The 24,914-nt window shown below is 47.1% G+C and overlaps 1 protein-coding gene across 1 annotated transcript in view; it reads left to right on the forward strand.

Moving 5' to 3' along the window:
* The window catches only part of PPM1E (protein phosphatase, Mg2+/Mn2+ dependent 1E), a 725,707-nt gene that overhangs the window by 691,555 nt on the left and 9,238 nt on the right, over window positions 1-24,914 (forward strand). The window lies entirely within an intron of this gene.

Raw genomic sequence — 24,914 nt, forward strand, 5'->3', positions numbered from 1 at the left:
GAAGTCTCTATCAGCAGAAGAAATTACTTATCTTCAATAATGCTTATCTGGTAGATACTCCGTCTAGCTGCAGATTCCTCACTGATTCTCCCCATTGTGTGATTGGACTCAACCCATTAATAAGATTGTAAGTCTAGGAATTTCCACACTAGGTGGGAAGTTGTCTCAACAGCACCCAGCGACATACGGACTCTGGAGAGCTGGGTATGATTGGAGGACTGCACCAGAGCTGCACTCTATTCCACACAGCTTAAGATTTGATGAGAAGTTGCTGATCAAGATGAGGTGCCTCTGGAGTCTTGAATGGGTGACAAATTCAATGGAAGTATCAGGCTCACAAGACTTAATCGCCACTGTGGCCTTGTTGAATAGAGATTGTGGTGGGAAACAATGAAGCGGAATAAGAAAACCATAAATCTTACCAGGAAGGCAGAAATGTTGGTTCCTCTGGACTGCTCACCAGGATTCATATATTGTTGTGCTTCTTTTACTCACAAGATGTTTACTCACTGGCTATATTGAGAGCATAACTGCACAGCCGCAGCAGGCAGCAATGTGCTCTGGACTACTATCCAAGACTCAAATTGTTAGTCTTCTTTACTCAGAAGATTTTGTACTTAATTGTTATATACATTGCCGCAACTTGATCTATAGAATATGCATGCACATATTCTACATTGATGCTATAATGGACATTGTAGACTAAGCTGACCATGTTTGGAATAATAAACCAGAACCTATTTATGTGTTTTAGGACAAATGTGCTTAATGTCAGCTATACATTATTTTTATGAAAGCTGGGCAAGTGAATCCACTGCAGTTATATTATTATTCAGTTGAAATCTAGGGCAGATGACTAAGCTACAGTTGCTGCAGACTGTACTTTGGAAAAAAGGAACATACCATATCTTACCCTATGCTGGTGCTGTTAATCAGCGGGAACAAATCAAGGCTGTACTCAGCAATTTGGTTGAACCCAGCTGGTTTATATAGAACAGTAAAGAATTGATGCTATGATATGTAATTGTGATTTTTCTCAATTGGGCTGAGCCTAAGTGCGATTCTATTAGGATGTGCTTAAAGGGTGAAACTCTCTACTATGTAAATGGTAGGTCTCTAAAGGTTCATTTTAGACTAAGGACCCTAGTATTCATTAATTGCCCTATGTTATTTGAACAGCACCTACCACTGTAGAGACAAATTCTATTAGCCTGTACAATCTCAGAGTTTAAGATGGAGCAATCAGATACTCTTTCTATAAGATCATAATCAAATCAGGTCGAAATTAACTCAAAATCATGTGGCCTTCTGCTGCTTCAAAAATGGCTGCAAAGAACTTCAAACAAAGTCATGAGAGAATTGCCAGAAACACTTTTGAAAACGCAGCTGTCCATCTCATTTTCAATAATGGCAAGATCATGATTTATTCAAATGATGCAATCCTTCGATCTCAAATTCATGTGCTTTCTTTTAAAAAAACAAAAACACTGTTATTACCATTTGTAAAAGGCATACATTCACTTTGATTATTAATCCAGGTGTCTAGCAAGTGAAGTAATGGATGGAATGCTTGAATTAATCTCAGTCACTGGTAATGACTCTAAGCCACCTTAGTAGAGCTGATCTATAAGGCATAGCTTGAATCCGGTACCACAATAGGCACAAGTCACATCTGGGCATACCCATCCCACCTAGGGTATCATAATGAAATATACAAAAAAAAGTAATGGATGGAATGCTTGAATTAATCTCAGCCACTGGTAATGACTCTAAGCCACCTTAGTAGAGCTGATATATCTGGCATAGCTTGGATCCGGTACCACAATAGGAACAAGTCACATCTTGGCATACCCGTCCCACCGAGGGTATCATAATGAAATATACAAAAAAGTAATGGATAGAATGCTTGAATTAATCTCAGCCACTGGTAATGGCTCTGAGCCGCATCCCAGAACATCCTCATTTTGCACACCAGGCTACCTCAGTTTGCACCTAACCATATCCAAATCAATCTTTCAATTCAAACAGTTCAGCCCAAACTGCCAGGCCAGGTCCTACCTGAACCACAACACAAGCAACCCAAGACCGCTTTCGCCCTTATTAGGGCTCATCAGACAGGCATAGCTTGGCTCTAGTGGCACATTGTTCACTGGACCTATGACTGGGCATACCAGTTCCATCTGTACATCACAGATCAGCACATTTACAATCATTATTTCAGCTCTACGCGTGTCTATGTGGGCATCACCTACCCTTTACAGCATGCCCCACTATTCTTTCCATTTCTGCCATATTTTCTCTCACCTTTTGGAGCAACGTCTGCCTTCATAAACTGTGTTTTCAGCTTGCAAGAACCAATCCCTGGCCCCTTTCAGTTTCTCACTTTCAGGGGAGGGCAGCTCAGAGTAGCTCCACAACTCTGAACTAAATTTCGCCTTACCACGGTCAAACTCAGATTATATATCTTGGGTTATCTTGGCATGTTTTCAAACTCCCAGATATTTGCGTTGTGGATGCACTGCCTTTTTGGTGCAGCCACGATGCAAACTGTTATTTGTGATTTACACAGCCACGGAAATCAGATTTGCATGGCTTTGCTTGGTATTTTTCCCCAAAAATAATGCATGGCAGCACATAGCATTGCTTTAAGTTAGGGAGGAGTTCCGCTGGTAGAGCATGGGTGTTCTAATGCATCCACCCATGTATTCTGGCGAATTGGTTTACTAAAGCTAATACTGGGAATGCATAAAAAATGTATGCCTCCCTCAAGCTGTCATAATGAGGGGAAATAGCTTTATTTCTCCTTGTAACTTGCTCTTTCAATTCATGCTACATTCTTCTCCAACAAAGAAAGAGAACATTCCTTTAAGGATTCTGTGTTTTGCAGAGAGATATACCTTTCTGCACCAAAACAATCCTGCGTGTAACACATATACCCTTGCACAAGGGTGCCTGCATTGGCGCTAGACTGCCCACAGTGCACCAGCACTAGAATACAGTATAAATGCACCATATCTTATTAGATATGGTGGTTTTATTCCATATTCCATTTGTGCAATGCAGCTCAGCTACTTTGCTTGCTGCCCTGTAAAATGTAAGTAAATATGCCGTTCAGTAGCTATAGTTTGGTGTCTGTTCAGTCTGTGCTTTGAGAGAGGCTGTCACTTATCCTGCCCAGAAGCTCTTTAGCCTTGTTCAGGCCCACAGTATATGCATGAAAATGCCTTTTTCATTGCACTCACTTAAACAGTTGTCTGAGGTAGCCTTTCCTATTTTTACATGATGTAGTATGATGTGTGCAGAATTCACAGTTGTGCCAGCCAAAACCCTGCTCTAGTTGCCTCCTCTTTGGGGGGAGGCTCTAAGAGCATCACGTCATCATTTCCTCTTGAATATAGGTTCTTCTATTTTCCGTCTGTTTTCTCAAGAGGTTTTGGGTGCTATTGCTATCTTTTAGTGGGAGCCGTATTCTGCGGTTGTATGGTTATCTATGTGGGCTGCAAATATCTGTCTTAATTGTACATATCTGTATGCTTCTGAATTTGACAGTTTATATTCTTACTTACCTTCAGTCACGCTCTTTCTGGTAGACACTCTATCTAATTGCAGATTCCTCACCTTTTGAATATGGCTCTAGGTGGAAACTTTTCAGTGGTACTTCTGTACACAGTCAGATGGGGCCGTGTGGCTCTCACTAATGCTGTTCTGCCCCATAAGTGACATGCGGAGACAATGTAGATGCCAGTCCTGTGTAGTGGCGTCAGCTGCTTTTGAAGCTGTCTGCGACCTCAGATGCAAGTCACTAGTATCCAATTAGGTTTGACGAGTGTGCAAATTCCTGAACTTGGGATCTTTTTTAAATGGACAGAGCCCGCTTCAGAGAAGGGTGAGGATGAGAGGGGTGGTGAGGAATCTGTGGTTAGACAGAGTCTCTACCAGAAAGAGTGATACCAAAGGTAAGTAACTTGTTCTTCTGATATAGATTTCTAACAACAGATTACTCACATTTTGAATAGGTACAAAAGTAATACCTATTCAGAAGTGCGTCTGTGAATTGGCTTAAACCAAAAGGTCCTTTAGGAACAGGCAGGCAAATGCCCCTCTTGGAAAACCGTGCTGTCCACAGAGTAGTGCTTCATGAACGTATGGCAGACATGCATGTAACCACTTGACAGGTGTCTGGGACAGGAACCCAGCATGCCAATGTAGTGGTAGCAGCCTTGTGTCTGGTGGAATGAGCCTTTAATGTGCTGCGTCTTGGCAACTGTATTGCAGATCTTGATGCAGAGCGCAATCCAACATGAGATAGCCCTTTCTGGCAAGGCTTTGCACTTCTCCGCTCCCCCTAACCCCACAAAGAACTGATTGTCTACACTGTAATCTCTGGTATGATTGATGTAAAGCTCAGCACTCTTTTGGGGTCAAAGCGATGGAGTCTCTCCTACTTAGATGGGTGAGGCAGAGCATAGAATTCTGGTTTGACTGAAGTGAAACTGCATCACTACATTTGGAAGGAAAGACGCCAGAGTTCGCAGCACCAGTTTGTCTGGGTGAAAGTGGTATACAGCGGTTGACACAAAGAGCGTGAAGCTCACTCACCCGCCTCACTGATGTAATGGCAACGAGAAATACTGTCTTGAGGGTTAGAAGTCAAATGGGACAGCTGTGCAGCAGCTCTAAGGGAGTACACATCAAATATGTGAGGCTGGGTTAAGATCCCACTGTGGCATAACGAAGGGAGAAGGAGGAAACAAATGTTGGAGTCCTTTTGAAAAACACTTCACAACGGGTGATTTAAATATTGACGGCTGGTCTGACAATTGTAAGAAGACCAAAAGAGCACAGAGGTACACTGTAAGTAAGCCGAAAGCAAAGCTTTGTCAGGCAAGAAACATGTCAAACAACAAAAAAATCAGATAACCTGGCCTTTAATGGGGTCTATCTGTTGGGTACCACACTAAACCAAAAATCTGTCCCAACAACAGGCCTATACAGTTTTCATCTAGGACATATGGCTGCCAAGATGACATCAACCCCCTCTGGTGGAAGGTCGAGATGTTCAGCTGTTGCTCCCTAGTCTACATGCTTGAAGGTGGAGATTGCGGAGAGCTGGGTGCAATGCGCAGCCACGTTGCTTTGACAGCAGATCCTCCCGGAGGGGCAGCCTGACCGGAAGACAAATTCTCATGCCCAGGAGCTATGGATACCATTATCTGAGCACAATCTGGTGCTACTAGGCTGACCTGGGCCTCTCAGCCGTGATCTTCTTGAGAACTGTAGTTGGGGAGGTCTCAACAAGAAGGCCTACAAGACCCCTGTAGGAGGCTGGACTGGCTTGTAGTGAGTACCAAGGGGTACTTGCACCTTGCACCAGGCCCAGTTATCCCTTATTAGTGTATAGGGTGTCTAGCAGCTTAGGCTGATAGATAATGGTAGCTTAGCAGAGCAGCTTAGGCTGAACTAGGAGACGTGTGAAGCTACTACAGTACCACTTAGTGTCATATGCACAATATCATAAGAAAACACAATACACAGTTATACTAAAAATAAAGGTACTTTATTTTTATGACAATATGCCAAAGTATCTCAGAGTGTACCCTCAGTGAGAGGATAGGAAATATACACAAGATATATATACACAATACCAAAAATATGCAGTATAGTCTTAGAAAACAGTGCAAACAATGTATAGTTACAATAGGATGCAATGGGGACACATAGGGATAGGGGCAACACAAACCATATACTCCAAAAGTGGAATGCGAACCACGAATGGACCCCAAACCTATGTGACCTTGTAGAGGGTTGCTGGGACTATTAGAAAATAGTGAGAGTTAGAAAAATAACCCTCCCCAAGACCCTGAAAAGTGAGTGCAAAGTGCACTAAAGTTCCCCTAAGGACAAAGAAGTCGTGTTAGAGGAATAATGCAGGAAAGACACAAACCAACAATGCAACAACGATGGATTTCCAATCTTGGGTACCTGTGGAACAAGGGGACCAAGTCCAAAAGTCACAAGCAAGTCGGAGATGGGCAGATGCCCAGGAAATGCCAGCTGCGGGTGCAAAGAAGCTTCTACTGGACAGAAGAAGCTGAGGTTTCTGCAGGAACGAAAAGGGCTAGAGACTTCCCCTTTGGTGGACAGATCCCTCTCGCCGTGGAGAGTCGTGCAGAAGTGTTTTCCCGCCGAAAGAACGCCAACAAGCCTTGCTAGATGCAAATCGTGCGGTTAGCGTTTTTGGACGCTGCTGTGGCCCAGGAGGGACCAGGAGGTCGCAAATTGGACCAGGAGGTAGAGGGGACGTCGAGCAAGACAAGGAGCCCTCTTAGCAGCAGGTAGCACCCGGAGAAGTGCCAGAAACAGGCACTACGAGGATGCGTGAAATGGTGCTCACCCGAAGTTACACAAAGGAGTCCCACGTCGCCGGAGACCAACTTAGAAAGTCGTGCAATGCAGGTTAGAGTGCCGTGGACCCAGGCTTGGCTGTGCACAAAGGATTTCCGCCGGAAGTGCACAGGGGCCGGAGTAGCTGCAAAAGTCGCGGTTCCCAGCAATGCAGTCTAGCGAGGTGAGGCAGGGACTTACCTCCACCAAACTTGGACTGAAGAGTCACTGGACTGTGGGAGTCACTTGGACAGAGTTGCTGGATTCGAGGGACCTCGCTCGTCGTGCTGAGAGGAGACCCAAGGGACCGGTAATGCAGCTTTTTGGTGCCTGCGGTTGCAGGGGGAAGATTCCGTAGACCCACAGGAGATTTCTTCGGAGCTTCTAGTGCAGAGAGGAGGCAGACTACCCCCACAGCATGCACCACCAGGAAAACAGTCGAGAAGGCGGCAGGATCAGCGTTACAGAGTTGCAGTAGACGTCATAGCTACTATGTTGCAATTTTGCAGGCTTCCAGCGCGGTCAGCAGTCGATTCCTTGGCAGAAGGTGAAGAGAGAGATGCAGAGGAACTCGGATGAGCTCTTGCATTCGTTATCTAAAGTTTCCCCAGAGACAGAGACCCTAAATAGCCAGAAAAGAGGGTTTGGCTAGCAACACCTGAAGGAGCCTATCACAAGGAGTCTCTGACGTCACCTGGTGGCACTGGCCACTCCGAGCAGTCCAGTGTGCCAGCAGCACCTCTGTTTCCAAGATGGCAGAGGTCTGGAGCACACTGGAGGAGCTCTGGACACCTCCCAGGGGAGGTGCAGGTCAGGGGAGTGGTCACTCCCCTTTCCTTTGTCCAGTTTCGCGCCAGAGCAGGGCTAAGGGGTCCCCTGAACCGGTGTAGACTGGCTTATGCAGAATTGGGCACATCTGTGCCCAAGAAAGCATTTCCAGAGGCTGGGGGAGGCTACTCCTCCCCTGCCTTCACACCATTTTCCAAAGGGAGAGGGTGTAACACCCTCTCTCAGAGGAAGTTCTTTGTTCTGCCATCCTGGGCCAGGCCTGGCTGGACCCCAGGAGGGCAGATGCCTGTCTGAGGGGTTGGCAGCAGCAGCAGCTGCAGTGAAACCCCAGGAAAGGCAGTTTGGCAGTACCAGGGTCTGTGCTACAGACCACTGGGATCATGGGATTGTGCCAACTATGCCAGGATGGTATAGAGGGGGCAATTCCATGATCATAGACATGTTACATGGCCATATTCGGAGTTACCATTGTGAAGCTACATATAGGTAGTGACCTATATGTAGTGCACGCGTGTAATGGTGTCCCCGCACTCACAAAGTCAGGGAAATTGGCCCTGAACAATGTGGGGGCACCTTGGCTAGTGCCAGGGTGCCCTCACACTAAGTAACTTTGCACCTAACCTTTACCAGGTAAAGGTCAGACATATAGGTGACTTATAAGTTATTTAAGTGCAGTGTAAAATGGCTGTGAAATAACGTGGACGTTATTTCACTCAGGCTGCAGTGGCAGGCCTGTGTAAGAATTGTCAGAGCTCCCTATGGGTGGCAAAAGAAATGCTGCAGCCCATAGGGATCTCCTGGAACCCCAATACCCTGGGTACCTCAGTACCATATACTAGGGAATTATAAGGGTGTTCCAGTAAGCCAATGTAAATTGGTAAAATTGGTCACTAGCTTGTCAGTGACAATTTGTACAGAGAGAGCATAACCACTGAGGTTCTGATTAGCAGAGCCTCAGTGAGACAGTTAGGCACCACACAGGGAACACATACATATAGGCCACAACCTTATGAGCACTGGGGTCCTGACTAGCAGGGTCCCAGTGACACATAACAAACATACTGAAAACATAGGGTTTTCACTATGAGCACCGGGCCCTGGCTACCAGGATCCCAGTGAGACAGTGAAAACACCCTGACATACACTCACAAACAGGCCAAAAGTGGGGGTAACAAGGCTAGAAAGAGGCTACTTTCTCACAACCCCTAAGTTGCACTGTCGGTGGAACTTGCTTCAGAGATAGGGAGACACCTTGGAACTCCAACATGCAGAACTGCTGACATTGTGCATTCTCCTCAGTAGTGAACAGATTGAGCCAAGATTTCCTTACGAGAGACCTTGTGCCACCTCCAGGTGTAACTGATACTCATGATCTGTCAGGCGTCAATGGCTTAGTTTCTCCATGCTGGTGTTCAAAGATCCCACCATGTGGTTCACCACCTGGAAGAATCCTTGATTATCTATTTCCAGAGACCCAGCAATTCCAGGGACAAGGTCCATGACTCCACTCCACCCTGTTTGTTGCAATATCACATGGCGGCATGTTGTTTATGAGCACTTGCACCAGCCGTCCCTTGATGGAGGGCAGGAAGGTTTTTACCCCAAAAGGATGGTTCGCAGCTCCAAAAGATTGATGTGGAGTTGGGCCTCTGCCAGAGACAAGAGGCCTGTGATCTCCACCTCTCCTAGGTGGCCACTCCAAACCAGAAGTGATGCACCAATCACAACTGTCTGCTCTAGGTGAGGTAGGAACTAGGTCAGTAACCACCACTGTAGGTCTTTTGCAGTCTCCTCTCGGATCTGGAAAAGATTGGCAAGGTCACCTTGCTGCTGGCTGCACTGAGACTTCAGATCCCATTGCAGAGCCCACATATGCTACCTGGCATGCTTCACCAGCATGATGCACAAAGCCATCAGTTCCAGGTGCTTGAGAGTTGACCTCACGAAATCCAGGACAGAAGCTGAAAGATCAGAATCATAGCCGGAATGTCCTGGGCTCTCCTTTCTGGGGGCAAAGGACAATGTCCCGAATGGCTCCAATGAAAGGGAGAGCCTGAGAAGTTGTCAGGTGTAAATTTGGGAAGTTGATAGTGAACCCCAAGGATGTCAGGAGGTTCGCTGTAGTTTGGAGCGGTGTGATGAATGCCTGGGTTGAGCACACCTTCAGCAGCCAGTCACTGTGGTAGGGGAAGGCTGGGACCCCTGACCTCTGAAGATATTTTGCCACCACTGCCATCACTTTTGTGAAGACAAAATGGGATCACAGCACACTAAAAATGCTCCTCTTCCACTGTAAACCGCAAATAGTTCTTGTGAACCTGCAGGACAGGGATGTGAAAATAAGCATCCTGCAGGTACAATACTAATATCCAGTCTCTACGGTTGAGGACAGACAAGACCTGGGCCAGAGTGAACATCTTGAACTTGTCTTTGAGAAGGAAGGCATTAAAAGGGCACAGACCTAAAATTGAACCAAGGCCTCCTTCCTTCTTTGGCACCAGGAAGTAGTAGGAGAAACAGCCACAACCCACTTCCTGTGGAGGCTGCCTTCTTGATACCCCCCCTGGCCAAGAGAGCTTGCACTTCTTGCCATAAGACGGACAGATGGTCCTCTGTTGGTTGTTCCAAGGATGGTGGAAGGTGTGACTGAGCAGCACGAAGGATAGGGCATACCTTCCAGGCAATTTGCAGGTCCTACCTGTTCTATCTTATGGCCTGCCAACCCAGTTAAAATTGTTGGGTCGTGCCACCAACTGGCTGGCTGTGCTCCACTAAGGATGGGTGCCATGGCCACAGCCACTAAAGGACTGGGAACTCTGCTGGAGCTGAAGTGACCATCTGTATGAAGTACCCATCCTAGAGCCAAGGAAAGATCTAAAGGACGATGTGGGTGCCATGGCAGAGCAGACAAATCCAAGGAGCACGCTGTGACCCTGCTCTCCTTGAAACGCTCCAGAGCAAAATCTTCTTTGTCCCCAAAAAGGCAAGTTTCCTCAAAGAGCATATCCATAAGAGATGACCAAACATAGCCAGAGAAACCTGTAGATTTCAACCAGGTGTGGAGACATATAGCACCACTAGGGCAAGTGGCTTGCTCAATGGAATCTGTCCATTATCCAGGCCATAATGAATGGTAAATTTAGTGGTGTTGTAGCAATCTTGTATAGTCTGGGTCAGTACAAGGCGAAGGCCCATATTTATACTTTTTTTGCCCCGCATTTGCATCATTCTTTGACAATTATATTTTGTAAGTTTGTGCTGCTTTTGCATAAAATAAATGACAGAAATGCAGTGCAAAAAAGTATAAATATGGGTCGAAATTTGTCCAGGACACCTTGGAGGACTTGAGCTTCCGAATCCCAGAGACCGTTTCAATAGTGGCTCAAAACGCAACTGTCATGACCTACTTGCAGTCTGTGTCAATCAATCAATCAATCCAAAAATTTATAGAGCGCGCTACTCACCCGTGAGGGTCTCATGGCGCTTGGGGGGGAGTAAAATGGGGGGGGGCAGGGAGGGTTACTGATCGAATAACCATGTCTTGAGCTTCTTTCTGAAGACCAGGAGGTCTTTGGTTTTGCGGCGGTCGGTGGGGAGGGAGTTCCAGGTTTTGGGGGCGAGGTAGGAGAAGGACCTGCCTCCTGTGGTGGTGCAGTGGATGTGGGGGACTGTGGCTAGAGCGAGGTCGGCTGATCGGAGGTTGCGTGTGGCAGTGTGGAAGTTAACTCTGGAGGGATTTGTGTGCGTGGATGAAGATCTTGAATGTGATTCTCTTGTCTATGGGGAGCCAGTGAAGGGAGATTTGAGGTGTGGTGAGATTCGATCTTGTCGGGGGAGGCCAAGGACGAGGCATGCAGCTGTTTTCTGGATTCTCTGGAGTTTGCGTTTGAGTTTGAGTGTGGTGCCGGCGTAGAGGGCTTTACTGTAGTCCAGTCTGCTGGTGATGAGTGCGTGGGTGACTGTCTTTCTGGCTTCTGGGGGAATCCATTTGAAGGATTTGTTTTAGAGTGCGTCGTGTGTGGAAGCAGGAGGAGGTTAGAGCATTGATTTGCTGTGCCATGGAGAGGGAGGGGTCAAGGATGATGCGGAGGTTGCGTGCGTGGTTTGCGGGTGTGGGGCCTAGGGCGGTGGGTCACCAGGAGTCGTCCCATGTGGTTTTGTTGGGGCCGAAGATGATGATCTCGGTTTTGTTTGAGTTGAGCTTGAGGTGGTTAGTGGTCATCCAGTTGGCGGTGTCGAGGAGAACGGCATGTAGGTTGGTTTTGGCGGAGGTGGGGTTGCGGCTGAGGGAGAGGATGAGTTGGGTGTCATCTGCATAGGAGAGGATAGTGATTCCGTGTGCTTGGAGGATGTTGGCTAGGGGGATCATGTAGATGTTGAAGAGTGTGGGGCTGAGGGAGGACCCTTGGGGGACTCCGCAGGTGATCTTGGTAGTGTTGGAGTGGAAGGGTGGAAGGTGGACTCTCTGGGTCCGATCGGTGAGGAAGGAGGTGAGCCAGTCTAAGGCTTTGTGGCAAATTCCTATGTTGTGGAGGCGTGTGCGGAGTGTGTGGTGGCAGACGGTGTCAAAGGCTGCGGAGAGGTCTAGGAGGATGAGTTCGACGGTCTCGCCTTTGTCTACTTTGGAGTGCATGCGATGTGTCTGTGGCCCACCGGAAGTGTGGCGAGGTTCTTGTTCTTGTAAGTTCTGCTTTGGCCCATATAGGGGCGACCCTTTCTGGTAGCCACAGTGCTGCTGACGGCGGGAGCGCCAAAGGCAGTCCGTGCCCTCCAGAAGGAGTCCCCAAGGGAAAAAAAAAACAAAAGGGGAAAAAACCTCAACAAAAGGAACTCCTGAAACAAAAACAAAGGTAAACAAAAATCAGAACAAAAAGGAAAAATGACCAGGAAAAAGCTGAAACAAAATCAGAATATCAATATCTGACGCAGAGGAACAGGAGCGAAGACCACCACCAAACAGGAAGTGTTGCAGCGCAAAGAGAAAAAGAAGCACACACCTTACATACCCAAAGAACAGGAAGTGACCGATAGGAAGTAAAAAGTTGCCATATTGAATTGGGATAAAGTCTTAGAATTCTATGGAAAAAACACCATAGTGAATAGGGAACCAGTGCATGCAGGGAAAAGGAATGCATGCTGGGAAAAGAGAAGGAAACATGGGTAAAAAAGTACGTATAAATGTAGAAGAAAACAAGAACGACAGAAAAGAAGAAAAAGAATATAATAGGTGAGTGGGGGAAGCAGGATCTAACGGGGGAGCGCCACGCCAAAGTAAAAACGAGTCCCCATGCCCAATTTGGGGCCTCGACAAATATAAGAAAGGCTCGGGCGCGGCTCGTCCTGCTGCCGTGCGCTGCGTCCAGAGCCAAACAAGCTTGTGGAGGGAACTAGCCTCTTCCCAAAGGTCTCCACTCTCTTAGATTCCCTGTGTGGGGGAGTAGTAAGGAAGGCATTCAGGTTTGTCTGACTGATGGAAGCTTAGATCATCAAGCTCTTCGGGGAAGGATGTTGAGTCAAAAAAGCAGGGTCGCCAAGGGCATGACGATGGCGCTACACACAATGGATATTCCCCAGGGACCCAGACCAAGGTTTGGCCAGGTTCCAAAGAGGGTGTTGGTGAGTGCCTCATTAAAGGGCCACAAGGACTCAGTGTGTATTCAGCTACCCTCTGCATAACCATTGCAAACAAGGTACTTTCGTTAGTGGTAGGGCCTGTTTGTGAGATTAGGCCAGTGGCAGTAGAAGAGTGCTGGGTACTGGCATCCTGAAGGTCCTCATACCAGTTTTCTTCATGGTAGGGTATTCCAAATTCATCTCCCACATCATACTTATCAGAGTCTGTTCCAAATCAGGAATGTAACATATGAAACCTACACTGTGGGACCGAGAGGCTTGGTGGTTCAGACAAAATGGTTAGGAACACATTGTATATCCCCAGAAATAGTGATCCGGTCCCATATCTGCTCCAGCTTTTCTTCCAAACCTAATAAGGTCCACTGAGTAATACGTTTCTGAACTCAGTAGATCCCCGCAAAAGTAATTTGAGGAGGGGCATCAAAGTCTTGATTTTACCTTGCAACTTGTATAGATCCACGGATTCTACAATGTTCTTACCCAAGATACCAACCATCCCATTTGTGGCAAGACTGGTTTGAGGTCTCCAGAGAAACCACACTAGCCCTTGTGATCTGATTCAGGTCACATTGACTCTTTCACTAAAATTGATCATTTCTATTTTCAGAAGATTGAAATTACTGAGCTTATCTAAACATATGATCTACCCTTATTATTCCTAACAGAAACCTGGCTAAGAGTCTCCATTACATGGCCTCTTCTTACCACTAGGATTTGCTATCATTCACTTAGATCAGGAAGTCCCACTTCTTGAAGAACTGATGGAGATTAGTGGTTTAGTCCCGCAACAGTAGAAATCTCATTAACCTGAAGTGACAAATACAACTGGCAGACTCTCGCTGCAGCTCCTCTCGTATCCATAAAGGAGATGCACAGGGATCCAACCTGTGTTTTTCAATCTGTACATGGAACACCTTAATTACTTCATGAGACGATTAAACATCTCCCAACAGCTCTAGGCTGAAGACCATCCGCTGACTACAAAAGTTTCTTCTTAAGAAGGTTTATAAGGGCATATTTATCAAAGAGTTGCCCTGCTCTTGCAACAACTCTTAAGTTAGATTTATCAAGCCAGGCAAGGCCACCTTGTGTGACTTTGTCTGGCTTGATAAATCTAGAGTAACGCAATGCAATGCAACACAAATTGCTGCATTGCGTTATTTTGCCCTGGGAAGGCGCAGGTGTTCCCAAGCATCCACCCATGGAGTTTTGGCGCTTTTCCAGATTCACCATTTCTGGTTATCCTGGGAATTCGTCAAATTACCCACGCTTCCCCAGGTGAGGCATTAACAAGGAGATATAGCTTTCTTTCTCCTCGTTACTTCCTCTTTCCACATGTGCTTCATTCTGCAGCACACATAGAAAGAGGACAATGCCTCTGTTGATTGTTTTTGTGCAGGGGCTCCTCCTAGGACACACAATCTTGTTTGCAATGCAGGTACCCTTGCACCACGGTACAAGGCTGGCTGCATTGGTGCTAGGCAGCACGTTGGGCGCCAGTGCAGGGAAAAGACAGGATTGTGCCGTGCAATGTTAAGTACGGTGTATTCCTGCCTTTTCCCTATCATGCAGTGCAGCAAGGTGACTTGCTTCACTGTTTAAATATTTGATAAATATGCTTTATAGTGTTTAACTAACATCCTGGAAGGATTGCATGTGTGAATAACACATCATCTTAAAATCAAGCCACAGAAGACAGAGTTCCTTCTGATTACTCTTTGCAAAATCAGCCTGGCCTGATGCAGTTAATTTGGCTGACTGCAAGCCTCCCATTGTCAAAAGATTTACATCAGGGAACTACACGAATATCTGGCTTTTAAAGCTATAGGATTCCCACAGTGGAGAGAGATCTGCTCCTCTGACCTTCCCCCAGGGAGAGAAATGTACCCAAAATTGTGTGATCCAACAAGTCAGAATCACCACGCTTAGAAGGAGAGGCTGTGTCAGTCACAAGACGCATTATCAAGTTGACAACTCTACCCTGAGACAGGAACTCAACCTGTTGGTGTAATGGAGTATTCTAGCTTCTAGCTGCAAATCCTTACCTTTAATTCCCCAGGTGTCAGGCTGGATCTGGACACTTTTTCTGAGCAATACCCCCTGTGCGAGCTGTTGGTGGCTCAATGCGGCTCCACGTGGCATCGTTGAGGCCGAGTGTGTCATTGCGGCCACCCATATAGGTGCTACCGAGGCCTACGGACATCAGTTCTTTTCTTTCTGCACCAGTTAGCGTAGATCCAGAGAGAGCTACTCCTCTGTTGCTTTTTGACAGGCCTTTTTTTTTTTACTTTCTGTCAATTTTATTCTTAAGTGTCCTCAGGACACTTGGGAAAGAAGCATAAGAAAAAAAAGTCCAAGAGGACTCCATCTTCACCTCGGCTGATGAGCAGAGAACATTGGCATTCCCGGCACGGTTCTGCTGAGCCGTTGGCCAGTTTGACTCCATGCCTTCCACCCTTTCCAGGAGCCAAATCCACACCCGTTCAGATAAAGGAGGTCTGTGAGGCCAAGCATTGTGTTTTCAAGCGGGCCAACGCCTCTGGCGTGCCTTTGGTCCCTGCGAGGTCAGATGAAACTCTAACCAAATCCACGCAGGCGGCTTTAGCCTCAGCTCCAGGTGAGTCTCATGGATCTGAGTCTGGATCGGTACCGGCGCTGGTCGTACCCAAGCAACCATCTCCGGCATCGCAGATGCTCTCGGCGCCCACCAATGGCGCTAGCCCAATTCTTATCCACGATGATCCAGAGCCAGAACGGCCTCGCACAATGCCTATTCCGGCGCCAATGGTACCCACATGTGCCAGATCATTGATTGAGCCTTATTTTACACAGCCAGGCATGGGGGAAGAGTGGGGGAGGTCACTGGACCCTTTAGAACACCAGCTGGAAAGATCTTTGGAGTGGTATGAGGAGCTAGGAGAGGCCAGTGGTCTGGACACCTCTCCAGATACTGGCTTGCTCTCTCCACCCACTGTGGCTACGGAGGAGAGAGCATCTTCTGCAATGGTGGTGCCTAGGGCAGCGGAGGTCCTTGACCTCAAACTGCCCTAAGTGGCTGTCAAGACCTACATCTTGAAGGAAGTGCTTCAGCCTGTGGCTTTGACCTGTGCGGCCGTACTGGGCGCTGACTTGGAGGGAGAGCACTGACCCCCAGGTGGAGTGGGTAGGGGCTGCGTGGATGCTGTTTTTCACAATAACTTAAGATTTAAAAGCACTGAAGCAGAGTTCCATGTGCATCCAGCTTGCAGGCAGCAATAAAAACATGTCAAGGTAGCTGTTGTGAGCAATGTTCCTGGAGTTTTGTCTAGTGGCAATTTCGACTCCCCCAATTAGCACAGAGGGTTAATATGCCTGCTGCAAAGTACAGATCTGTATTTTATGTGGCTAGCTGAGTGGATTAGTTAAGCCAGCCTTTACCATTGCTTTAAAACAAATGAAATCTATGTGAGAGAGGGGCTATGGAGCGATGTGGGGCACCTTTACAGGGTTGTAGTAAGGAAATCTGAGTAGGTGGTCAATGTGGGGGGACAACAAGAAATATTGCCGGCCCAGGCGCCACCAGTGCTAAAGCCGACCCAGTCACCGGCTCCATCTCCAGACCAAGCCCGCCCAGCTCCGGTGTCAACACGTCTGATTCAACTTCCCACACAAGAGGCAGAGGCCATTATTCATTCCAGGAGAGAGGCTCAATGCCTAGTAGTGGAAGAGGCTTGTGGAAGACAACAATGTACTGCCAAGGTGTGTTCTTGATGCCTAACATATGATTTATACAGGAAGTGCACCCTTCCAGTACAAAATATTATGCTCAGACATACTCTAAAATGTTTCCACTTTGTATATATGCTATACAATGCAGTACACATGTAAAATGTGAAAAGTTAGGCAGAATAACACGTCTCCTTATTAGCGCATGCCACAATGGGGTGTTGTTTTTTAGCACAAAGCATTGTCTACCATTGTTAGTAGTTAGGTGTTTGGGCCTGGTTGCTCCAGATCTTCTTGAGAGCTCTTGGCAGAAATATGTAAGGTAGGCCGGAGCTCCACTCGAGATGGAAACTCCAGTACACAGAACTGCTGACATTGCGAGTTCTCTCCAGTTGCAAACATATCTAATCAATGCTCTCCCCACTCTTGAAAGAGATGTTGCACCACCTCCAGATGGAGATGCCATTTGTGATCTGCTAAGCATTGACGGCTGTGTTTATCCCCCTTGGCATTCAGAGAGCCTGCCAGGCATTGAACCACCAAGGAGAAACACTGTTGTTTCCAGCCATTTCCAGAGACACAGAGCCTTCTAACAAAGGGTCTGTGACCCCAGGCCCCCCTCCCCCCTTGTTGCAGTACCACATGGCAGTGGTGTAATACATGAAGACCTACACTAGCCTTCCCTTGAGGAGGGTAGATAGGCCTTCAGTGCCAAGCAAATTGTCCCAAACTCCAACACGTTTATGTGGAGCCTGGACTATGCCAGCGATAATAATCTTCTGATCTCCACCTCCCACAGATGGCCACCACACCCCAGGAGTGATGCATCTGACACTACAGTCAGTTCTGGTTCGGGAAGGGAGAGAGGTCTGCCACTGACCCGATTGCAGTTCTTCTGCCACCACTGCAAATCTGTTGCAGTTCCCTCTAAGATCTGGACCTTGTCGAAAAGATTGCCCTCAGGATGTGCCCATTGAAACTTGAAGTCCCACAGCAGAGCTCGCATATGCCAGCAGGCATGCTTCTCTAGCAGGAGGCTTTGAGGCCCAACAGCCTAAGAGTCTGTCTCACTGAAACCCTGGATAAAGGCTGAAACATCAGTGTCAGAGCCTGAATATCCTGTACTCACCATTCGGGAGGATAAGCCCAAAACTACATTGTGGCCAGAACAACTCCAGTGAAAGGGAGCATCTGAGACTGAGGCAGGTGTGCCTTCAGCACACTGATAGTGAACCCCAGTGAGTACAGGAAGTTGGATGTAGTCTGGAGGTGGAAGACGACTGCCTGGGGTGAGCCCACCTTCAAGAGCCAATTGTCGAGGTAGGGGAAGACTGGAACTCTAGACCTCCGCAGGTGTACTGCAACAACCACCATCTCCTTGGTGGACACCGGAGGTGTTCCGGTGAGGCCAGAATGGAGCACAGCAAACTGAAAGTGCTCCTGGCCCACAACTGCAGGTAATGTCTGTGGGCAGGCGAGCATTTTGAATTTCTCCTGTTTGAGGAAGAGATTAAGAAGGCACAGATCACATATAGGATGAAGGATTCTGTCCTTCTTGCAGGAATAGCAGCCATGACCTACTTTGATGCCAACACCCTATTTATGGCTCCTTTTGTCACAAGACCCAACACGTTTTGGTGGAGTAAGGATAGATGGTCCTCCATCAACTGGTCATAAGTGGGTGGCATGGATCGAAGGGGAGCAGCAAAGGGGATGGAGTAGCCCCTTTGTACAATTTGTAGAACCCGATCGTCTGATGTTATTTACCTCCAGTGAAGCAGGTCATGGCATATCCTGCCCCCACTGGATGCCCATGGTGGTAGATGGGAAGGCTAAAGGGGCTTGGAGGCTGCATCTGCAAGGCAAGTGTGAACTGCCCCAATCTCTGGCTACCTGTCCCACATGTTCTGAAGAAACCACATCCTCGGCCATGAAAAGGCGTGGAAGCTTGCTGGCCCTGGTGGCTGGGAGGGTATTGACTTGGTTGCAAACCCTTTTTCGTGGCCACAGAAGGCAAACTGGGGCTGACAAGGGGCCATAGAGAAGCCCAAGGACCGGGCCGTACCTCTGAAGTCCATCTTCTCCCTGAAAAGATAGAGCCCTCAAAGGGGCATGTCCATAAACTATGCTTGGACATCTCCTAAAAAGCCAATAGTTCATAGCCAGGCTTGGTCCCAAAGGGCCACCAATGAAGAAATCGCTCTGTCCAGAGAGTCGCTCATGTCCAGACCAGAAACTATGCTGCGTCTCTCCTGTCAGTAATAGCCTGAGAGAGTATGGATTGGGCCTTCTCCAAGACCATAGGCAGCACTTGCGCAACAGAGTCCCAGATCGTATGGGAGTAACAGCCCAAGATGCATGGAGTGTTCACAGACCACAGTGCCAACCTTGCCAAAGAGAACATTCTCTTTCTAAAAAGTATGCAGCCTCTTGGATTCCCTGTCGGGTGGAATTGAAAGGAAAGTGCTAGGGTTGATTCTGGAAGTGGAGGTCTTGACCACCAAGCTTTCTGGGGTGCAGTGCTCCATGAGGAAACTGGGGTCTCCTAAAGCGGGTGATGGCGGCAGGTAGTCATCCTGTGCACAGGAGCTCCTGTGCAGGACTTGGACCAGTGTTTCATTAAAGGGGAGCAAGGGTTCGGAGGAGGTAGTCTCTGGCTGAAGAACCTCTTTCCCCAACCAGAGTCCCCTCTGCGCTTCCCCGATTTTCCCAGAGCCGGAGCGACCCCTGCCCAACTTCAAGATTTTTGGTTGGCTTGACCCCTCTGCAGTGTCTTCAGGCCCCATGGGTTAGGGAGGGACTCTATTGGTTCCTGCCAGCGGGTACGCCCTCGGCCCCAGTCAGGCCCCTCGGATCTGCTGCTGGATCCTGCAGGGGTCTCTCCTAAGACCAATAACTTAGGCATCTTCTACTGTACTGACAACCGCAGCACCATCGATACCCATAGGTGAAACCATCCCCACCATCCTTGACTCCGACACAGAGCAGGACCAGTGTCACACAGCACCGGTACCTGCACTGTCCAGAGCCATGCCTGCTGGGTCAGAGGCAGGGCTTTTTGTCTTTGACAAGCCAGGTAGAGCAGATGCACAGGAGGGGTATGGTGTCCCTGATGAATATCATCACCCATTGGATGATGAACACAAAGTTACCACAGCACACCACTGTACAGTATAATCAGAATACATAGGATTTGTATCCCTGGTAGAACATGAAATTGAAAAAGGAATGCGTACATGTCCCAAGTCTGTTGGAGAAGGTGTCATTATTTGGAGGCACAGTCTGCCTCAAAAATAGATAGTGAGTTCTTCAAAATACAGCCCTCTGAGTAATAAAGTAGAGCATGGTAGTTCGTAAGAGAGGGGGAACTAGAAACAATCATGCCAGTGAGTATAAAGACCCAAACTGTGTTCTAAGTAACTAAACATCATCGGTCCCAATTTGTGAGAAGAACAGACTCAGGGCCATATTTATACTCCGTTTGCGCCGAAATTGCGTCGTTTTTTTTGACGCAATTTCGACGCAAAACTAACGCCAACTAACGCCATATTTATACTATGGCGTTAGAGGCGAATAGCGCCAAAGTTCCCGGAATGTGCGTCATTTTTTAGCGTGAACCCCTTCCTTGCGTTAATGATATGCAAGGGAGGCGTTCCCGTCTAAAAAATGACTCCCAGGCCTTTACGTGGTATTTATACTCCCGGGCAAAAGCGACGGCCGGGAGTGGGCGTGGCTAAAAACGGCGCATTTGCGCCGCTTTTTAACGCCTGGGTCAGGCATGGCGTTAAGGGACAAGTGGGCTCAAAATGAGCCCAGAGTGCCCTCCCCTGCCCCCAGGGACCCCCCCTGCCACCCTTGCCCACCCCAGGAGGACACCCAAGGCTGGAGGGACCCACCCCAGGGACATTCAGGTAAGTTCAGGTAAGTTTTTTTTTTTTTTTTTTTAATAATATTTTGTGGCATAGGGGGGCCTGATTTGTGCCCCCCTACATGCCACTATGCCCAATGACCATGCCCAGGGGACAGAAGTCCCCTGGGCATGGCCATTGGGCAAGGGGGCATGACTCCTATCTTTACAATGATAGGAGTCATGTTGATGGGGGATGGGCGTCGTTAAAAAATGGCGCAAGTCGGGTTAAGACGATTTTTTCGACGTAACCTGACTTGCCCCATTTTAAGACGCCCATGCGCCATTTTCCCCCTACGCCGGCGCTGTCTGGTCTACGTGGTTTTTTCCCACGCAAACCAGGCAGCGCCGGTCTGATTGCGCCGTCTAACGCCATTCCATAAATACGGCGCCCGCATGGCGCTTCAGAATGGCGTTAGACGGCGCAAAACTTTTTGACGCTAAACTGCGTTAGCGCAGTTTAGCGTCAAAAAGTATAAATATGGGCCTCAATGCCCTCACAGTGTGAAAAGATAGAGATGGGACTAGATACAAACAACGAATATTATGTTGCTGAGAAAATAAATGATACGTATAGGCATGCATGTACTTGCAAGAAAAAAGGGGGAAGAGTCACAAAGAACTATAGACACAGAAGTAAACAAAAGAAAACAAAAGTAGACAATCAAATGACAACAGCAGTGTGGACCACTATGAGTCCATTAATTAGCAAAATTTCAGGTAATAACAAGTAAAGTGCTGGTCGATCCGCAATACAGAAAAATGATAAACATATCCAGCAACTGTAAGACAGGGTTGTTTAACAATGAGGGAAAGCGTGTGGGTCAGGTAACATGCTGGTCAATTAGGTAATACAAAAGTCATAGCAAGGAAATGAGAAGTTAGGCAATGATGACGCATGAACAACATCACAACTAGGTAAACGTTACGTAAGAAAAACATGCAATTCCCGGTCAATGTTGAGCCCCTGTTCAACTGCTCGGAGTTTCAGGATCCATTTGGCCTCACATTTGCGAAGATCTTTTGTTCTGTCACCCCATCTAGGTGAATTGCACACATGAGTTATGCCATGAAATCTTACGTTCAGAACATCTTTGTCCCCGTGTTGTGAGTTGAAGTGAACAGCAAGTGGATACGTTGTGTTATGATTCCTAATAGCTCTAACGTGTTCCTGGATGCGTTCCATCAGTGGGCGTATTGTACTACCCACGTAAATCAGACCACATACACAAATGACACAATAAACCGTATAACTGGTGTTACAATTCATAAACTCCCTGATATGATAAATGTTCTTTGTGTTGTAAGAGAAAGATAGAGTTCTGTTAAGGGCTAGTTGACAAGATACACAACAGCTGCACTTTAAAAAAACCTTTGGTTTGCCTTGAATCCAAGTTGTTGGATGTACCTGTATGGGAGGAGCACGAAAACTCAGGCACAAAATATTCCTAAGGGTACGACCCCTACTATGTGTACTGTTAGGAGAACTGCCAATGGAGTCTTTTAAACTTGAGTCCAAAAGTAACACATGCCAGTGCTTTTTAAGAATACCTAGCACTGTCTTGCTTGCTTGGCTGTACTGAGTGACAAAAGAAATAGGCCTCTTGTTGGACCTATCAGTGAAAGCTTTTTTGTGGCCTCTGATCAATAATGATTGTTGGTCTTTGGAGGAAATGTGTCTACTTGCCATCGAGATGAGATCTTCTGTGTAACCCCTGTCTCGGAAACGTGCCAAGTTTTCAAGCTCATGTTTAAAAACCCCAGTGTCACTGCAATTGCGGCGCACTCTAACCATTTCGCCATAGGGGATAGCCTTAATTTGTGTTAAGGGATGTGCGCTGCGTGCGTGGAGAATGGAGTTACAAGCCGTTGGTTTCCTGTACAGTCTGGAAGAAATCTTGTTACCCGTAATGTACAGAAGTAGGTCCAGAAACTCAATTTGGGCACAATCCACTTTGTGTGTGAACACTAAATTGAATTAATTGGAATTTAGGTGGTCTATGAGTGCAGTAAGGTCCTCGCTATTGCCAGTCCAGTTGGCCAATATATCGTCAATTTATCTCCCCCAATACAAAATGCGTTGGGTGAGATGAGTAGGGCATCTAGCCCAACGGTGTAGCTTCTCAAATTGCCCCATATATAGATTTGCATACGAGGGAGAGAATTTGGCTCCCATAGCTACTCCCTGGCGTTGCTGGTACCAGCTTCCTTCATGCAGAAATACATTGTTTTCAAGTACCAGACGTGTTAAATCCAGAAGCATAAGGGTGTGTACGTACAATGTGGCATCACGATCAGCAAGAGTTGCCGAGAGCATCTCTAGACCCATCTCAAGGGGAATAGAAGTGTAAAGAGAGCTTACATCAAAACTAAGAAACATGCACTCATCTGACCATTCAATATCTTCCAGTTGACATAGCAAGTCCCTGGTGTCCTGGATGTATGAGGGTAGATTGTGAACTAGTGGCTGAAGGAAAGAGTCAATATATTCCGAGATGTGTTCTGTTGGTGAACCAATGCCAGAAATGATAGGTCTGCCTGGTGGAAAGTCCCCTGATTTGTGGACCTTAGGTAAGGTGTATATGCAGGGTGCCCAGGGTGTGCCATTGAATAAGTACTTATATTCCAAATCAGACAGAAGGCAAAGGTTCTTCCAATGTGCAACTTGTTCTCAATCATGTTGATGATCCCAGGTAGGGGGTTGTTCTGCAGCTGTGTGTATGCCTGTTTGTCACTAAGTTGTCGATTGATAATCATACCTGTTCATTACCACAACATTCCCCCCTTTATCAGCCTCCCTGATGACTATATCAGTGCATTTGGAGAGTCACTGCAAGGCCAAAAGTTCACCACGGTAGAGGTTGTTGTTTATTCTAGGTGTACAGGTTCTGAGTTTGTCCTCAAGGTGAAACAATTCTGTACTAACTGCTTTATAAAAGACATCAATACAGTTATCCGGTGGTAATACTGGTACAAATGTGGATCTGGGTTTAAACCTGCTGTCAAGATCCAGATTTGGTGGAATGTCCAAATGGGATAGTAGTTCATCAAAAGAGGGGGTCGGTAGAGTGGTAGTGTCACGTGAAAGGATCATGTGAATGTCTTGCAAGTCCTTAATGGATTGGTTGCAAGCTTGAGAGGGAATGTGAGGGATTTTGTTAGTCACAGGTTTATTAAGAAAAAACGTTTTCAGTTTTAGATTTCGTATGAATTTGAAGAGATCAAAATGTATAGTGGCAAAATCAGGTTTGGAAGTAGGACAGAAGCCCAGACCTTTTTTCAAAATGTTTATTTCGTATGTAGACAACTCAAGAGTATACAGATTGATGACCTGTACGGAATCCCCTTTTAGAGTAAGGGGATCAAGATTGGTATAGCTGTTCATGTTCTTTGGATGATACCAAGGTCACCTGGTATGTGGATGTGGCGGATGCCATTGGGTTAGACACCTCATCTGACACTGGCCTGGTCTCTCTTCCTACTGTGGCTACAGAGGAAGGGACCTTTTTCGCTATGGTGTTGCGTGGCATGGCTGAGGTCTTGACGTTTCAGTTGCCCTAACATCTTGACTTGCTGCGCTGTTGCGGGTGAAAAAGAGAGAGCAGAAATGCTCCATATTTACAAAGATATAGAGCATTTCTGCCCTCATCTTGTGCTGGCACACACCTGGTACTCTTGCACCGTACTGCATGAGTGCCTGCATTAATGGCATGATTGTGTTTGTGCGGGGAGGTGCATCTCCCTGCACAAAAGCAATCCAAAGAGGCATGTCCCTCTTACTGTGTTGCTGAAGAATACAGCACACACACACAAGTAGTAAGTAACAACAAAAAATAACGATAACATGGAACATCACTTTTTTTTATGCAACCGCAACGCAAACCCTGAACTCATATCTATGAGGCCACACAAAGCCACTTTGCATGGCTTTGAGTTGCCTCATAGATATGGAGTAAGGCAAGACAGCGCAAATTTCTCTGTTGCCTTACTCAGTGCAAGGGAGGCGTTCCATGGGTGATGCGGTGGGTGTACCCATGCAATACCCTTGGATCTAGATGCATCCCCAGATTTACAAAACCTTGGGATGTGCTATAGCCTTACTCCTCTCCAGGAGAGGCGCAGCGAGGGGAAATATCTTTATTTCTCCTAATGTTTTCCTCTGTCTATGCTTGCTGCATTGTGCACATAGAAAGAGGTCAAAACCCTCCCAGGAGTGTGTTTGTGCAAAAACGTCCCCATTTTTGCACAAAAACAATCCTGCCTACAACGCAGACACCCCTGCGCCATGGTTGCTAGGGTATCTACGTTGGCACTAGGCTGCCAAAAAAGTGGCAGTCCAGTGGAAAAGGACAGGAATGCGCTGTATGCCATAGATATGGTGCATTCCTGCCTTTTAACTGACACAGGGCAGCGCAGCAAGGTGACCTGCTGCACTGCCCTGCTCCAAAAGCCCATAAACATGAGCTTGTATATTTAACTAGTTATACTGTTGTTT

The sequence above is a fragment of the Pleurodeles waltl genome, chromosome 3_1, assembly GCF_031143425.1.
Source record: "Pleurodeles waltl isolate 20211129_DDA chromosome 3_1, aPleWal1.hap1.20221129, whole genome shotgun sequence".
Lineage (NCBI taxonomy): Eukaryota > Metazoa > Chordata > Amphibia > Caudata > Salamandridae > Pleurodeles > Pleurodeles waltl.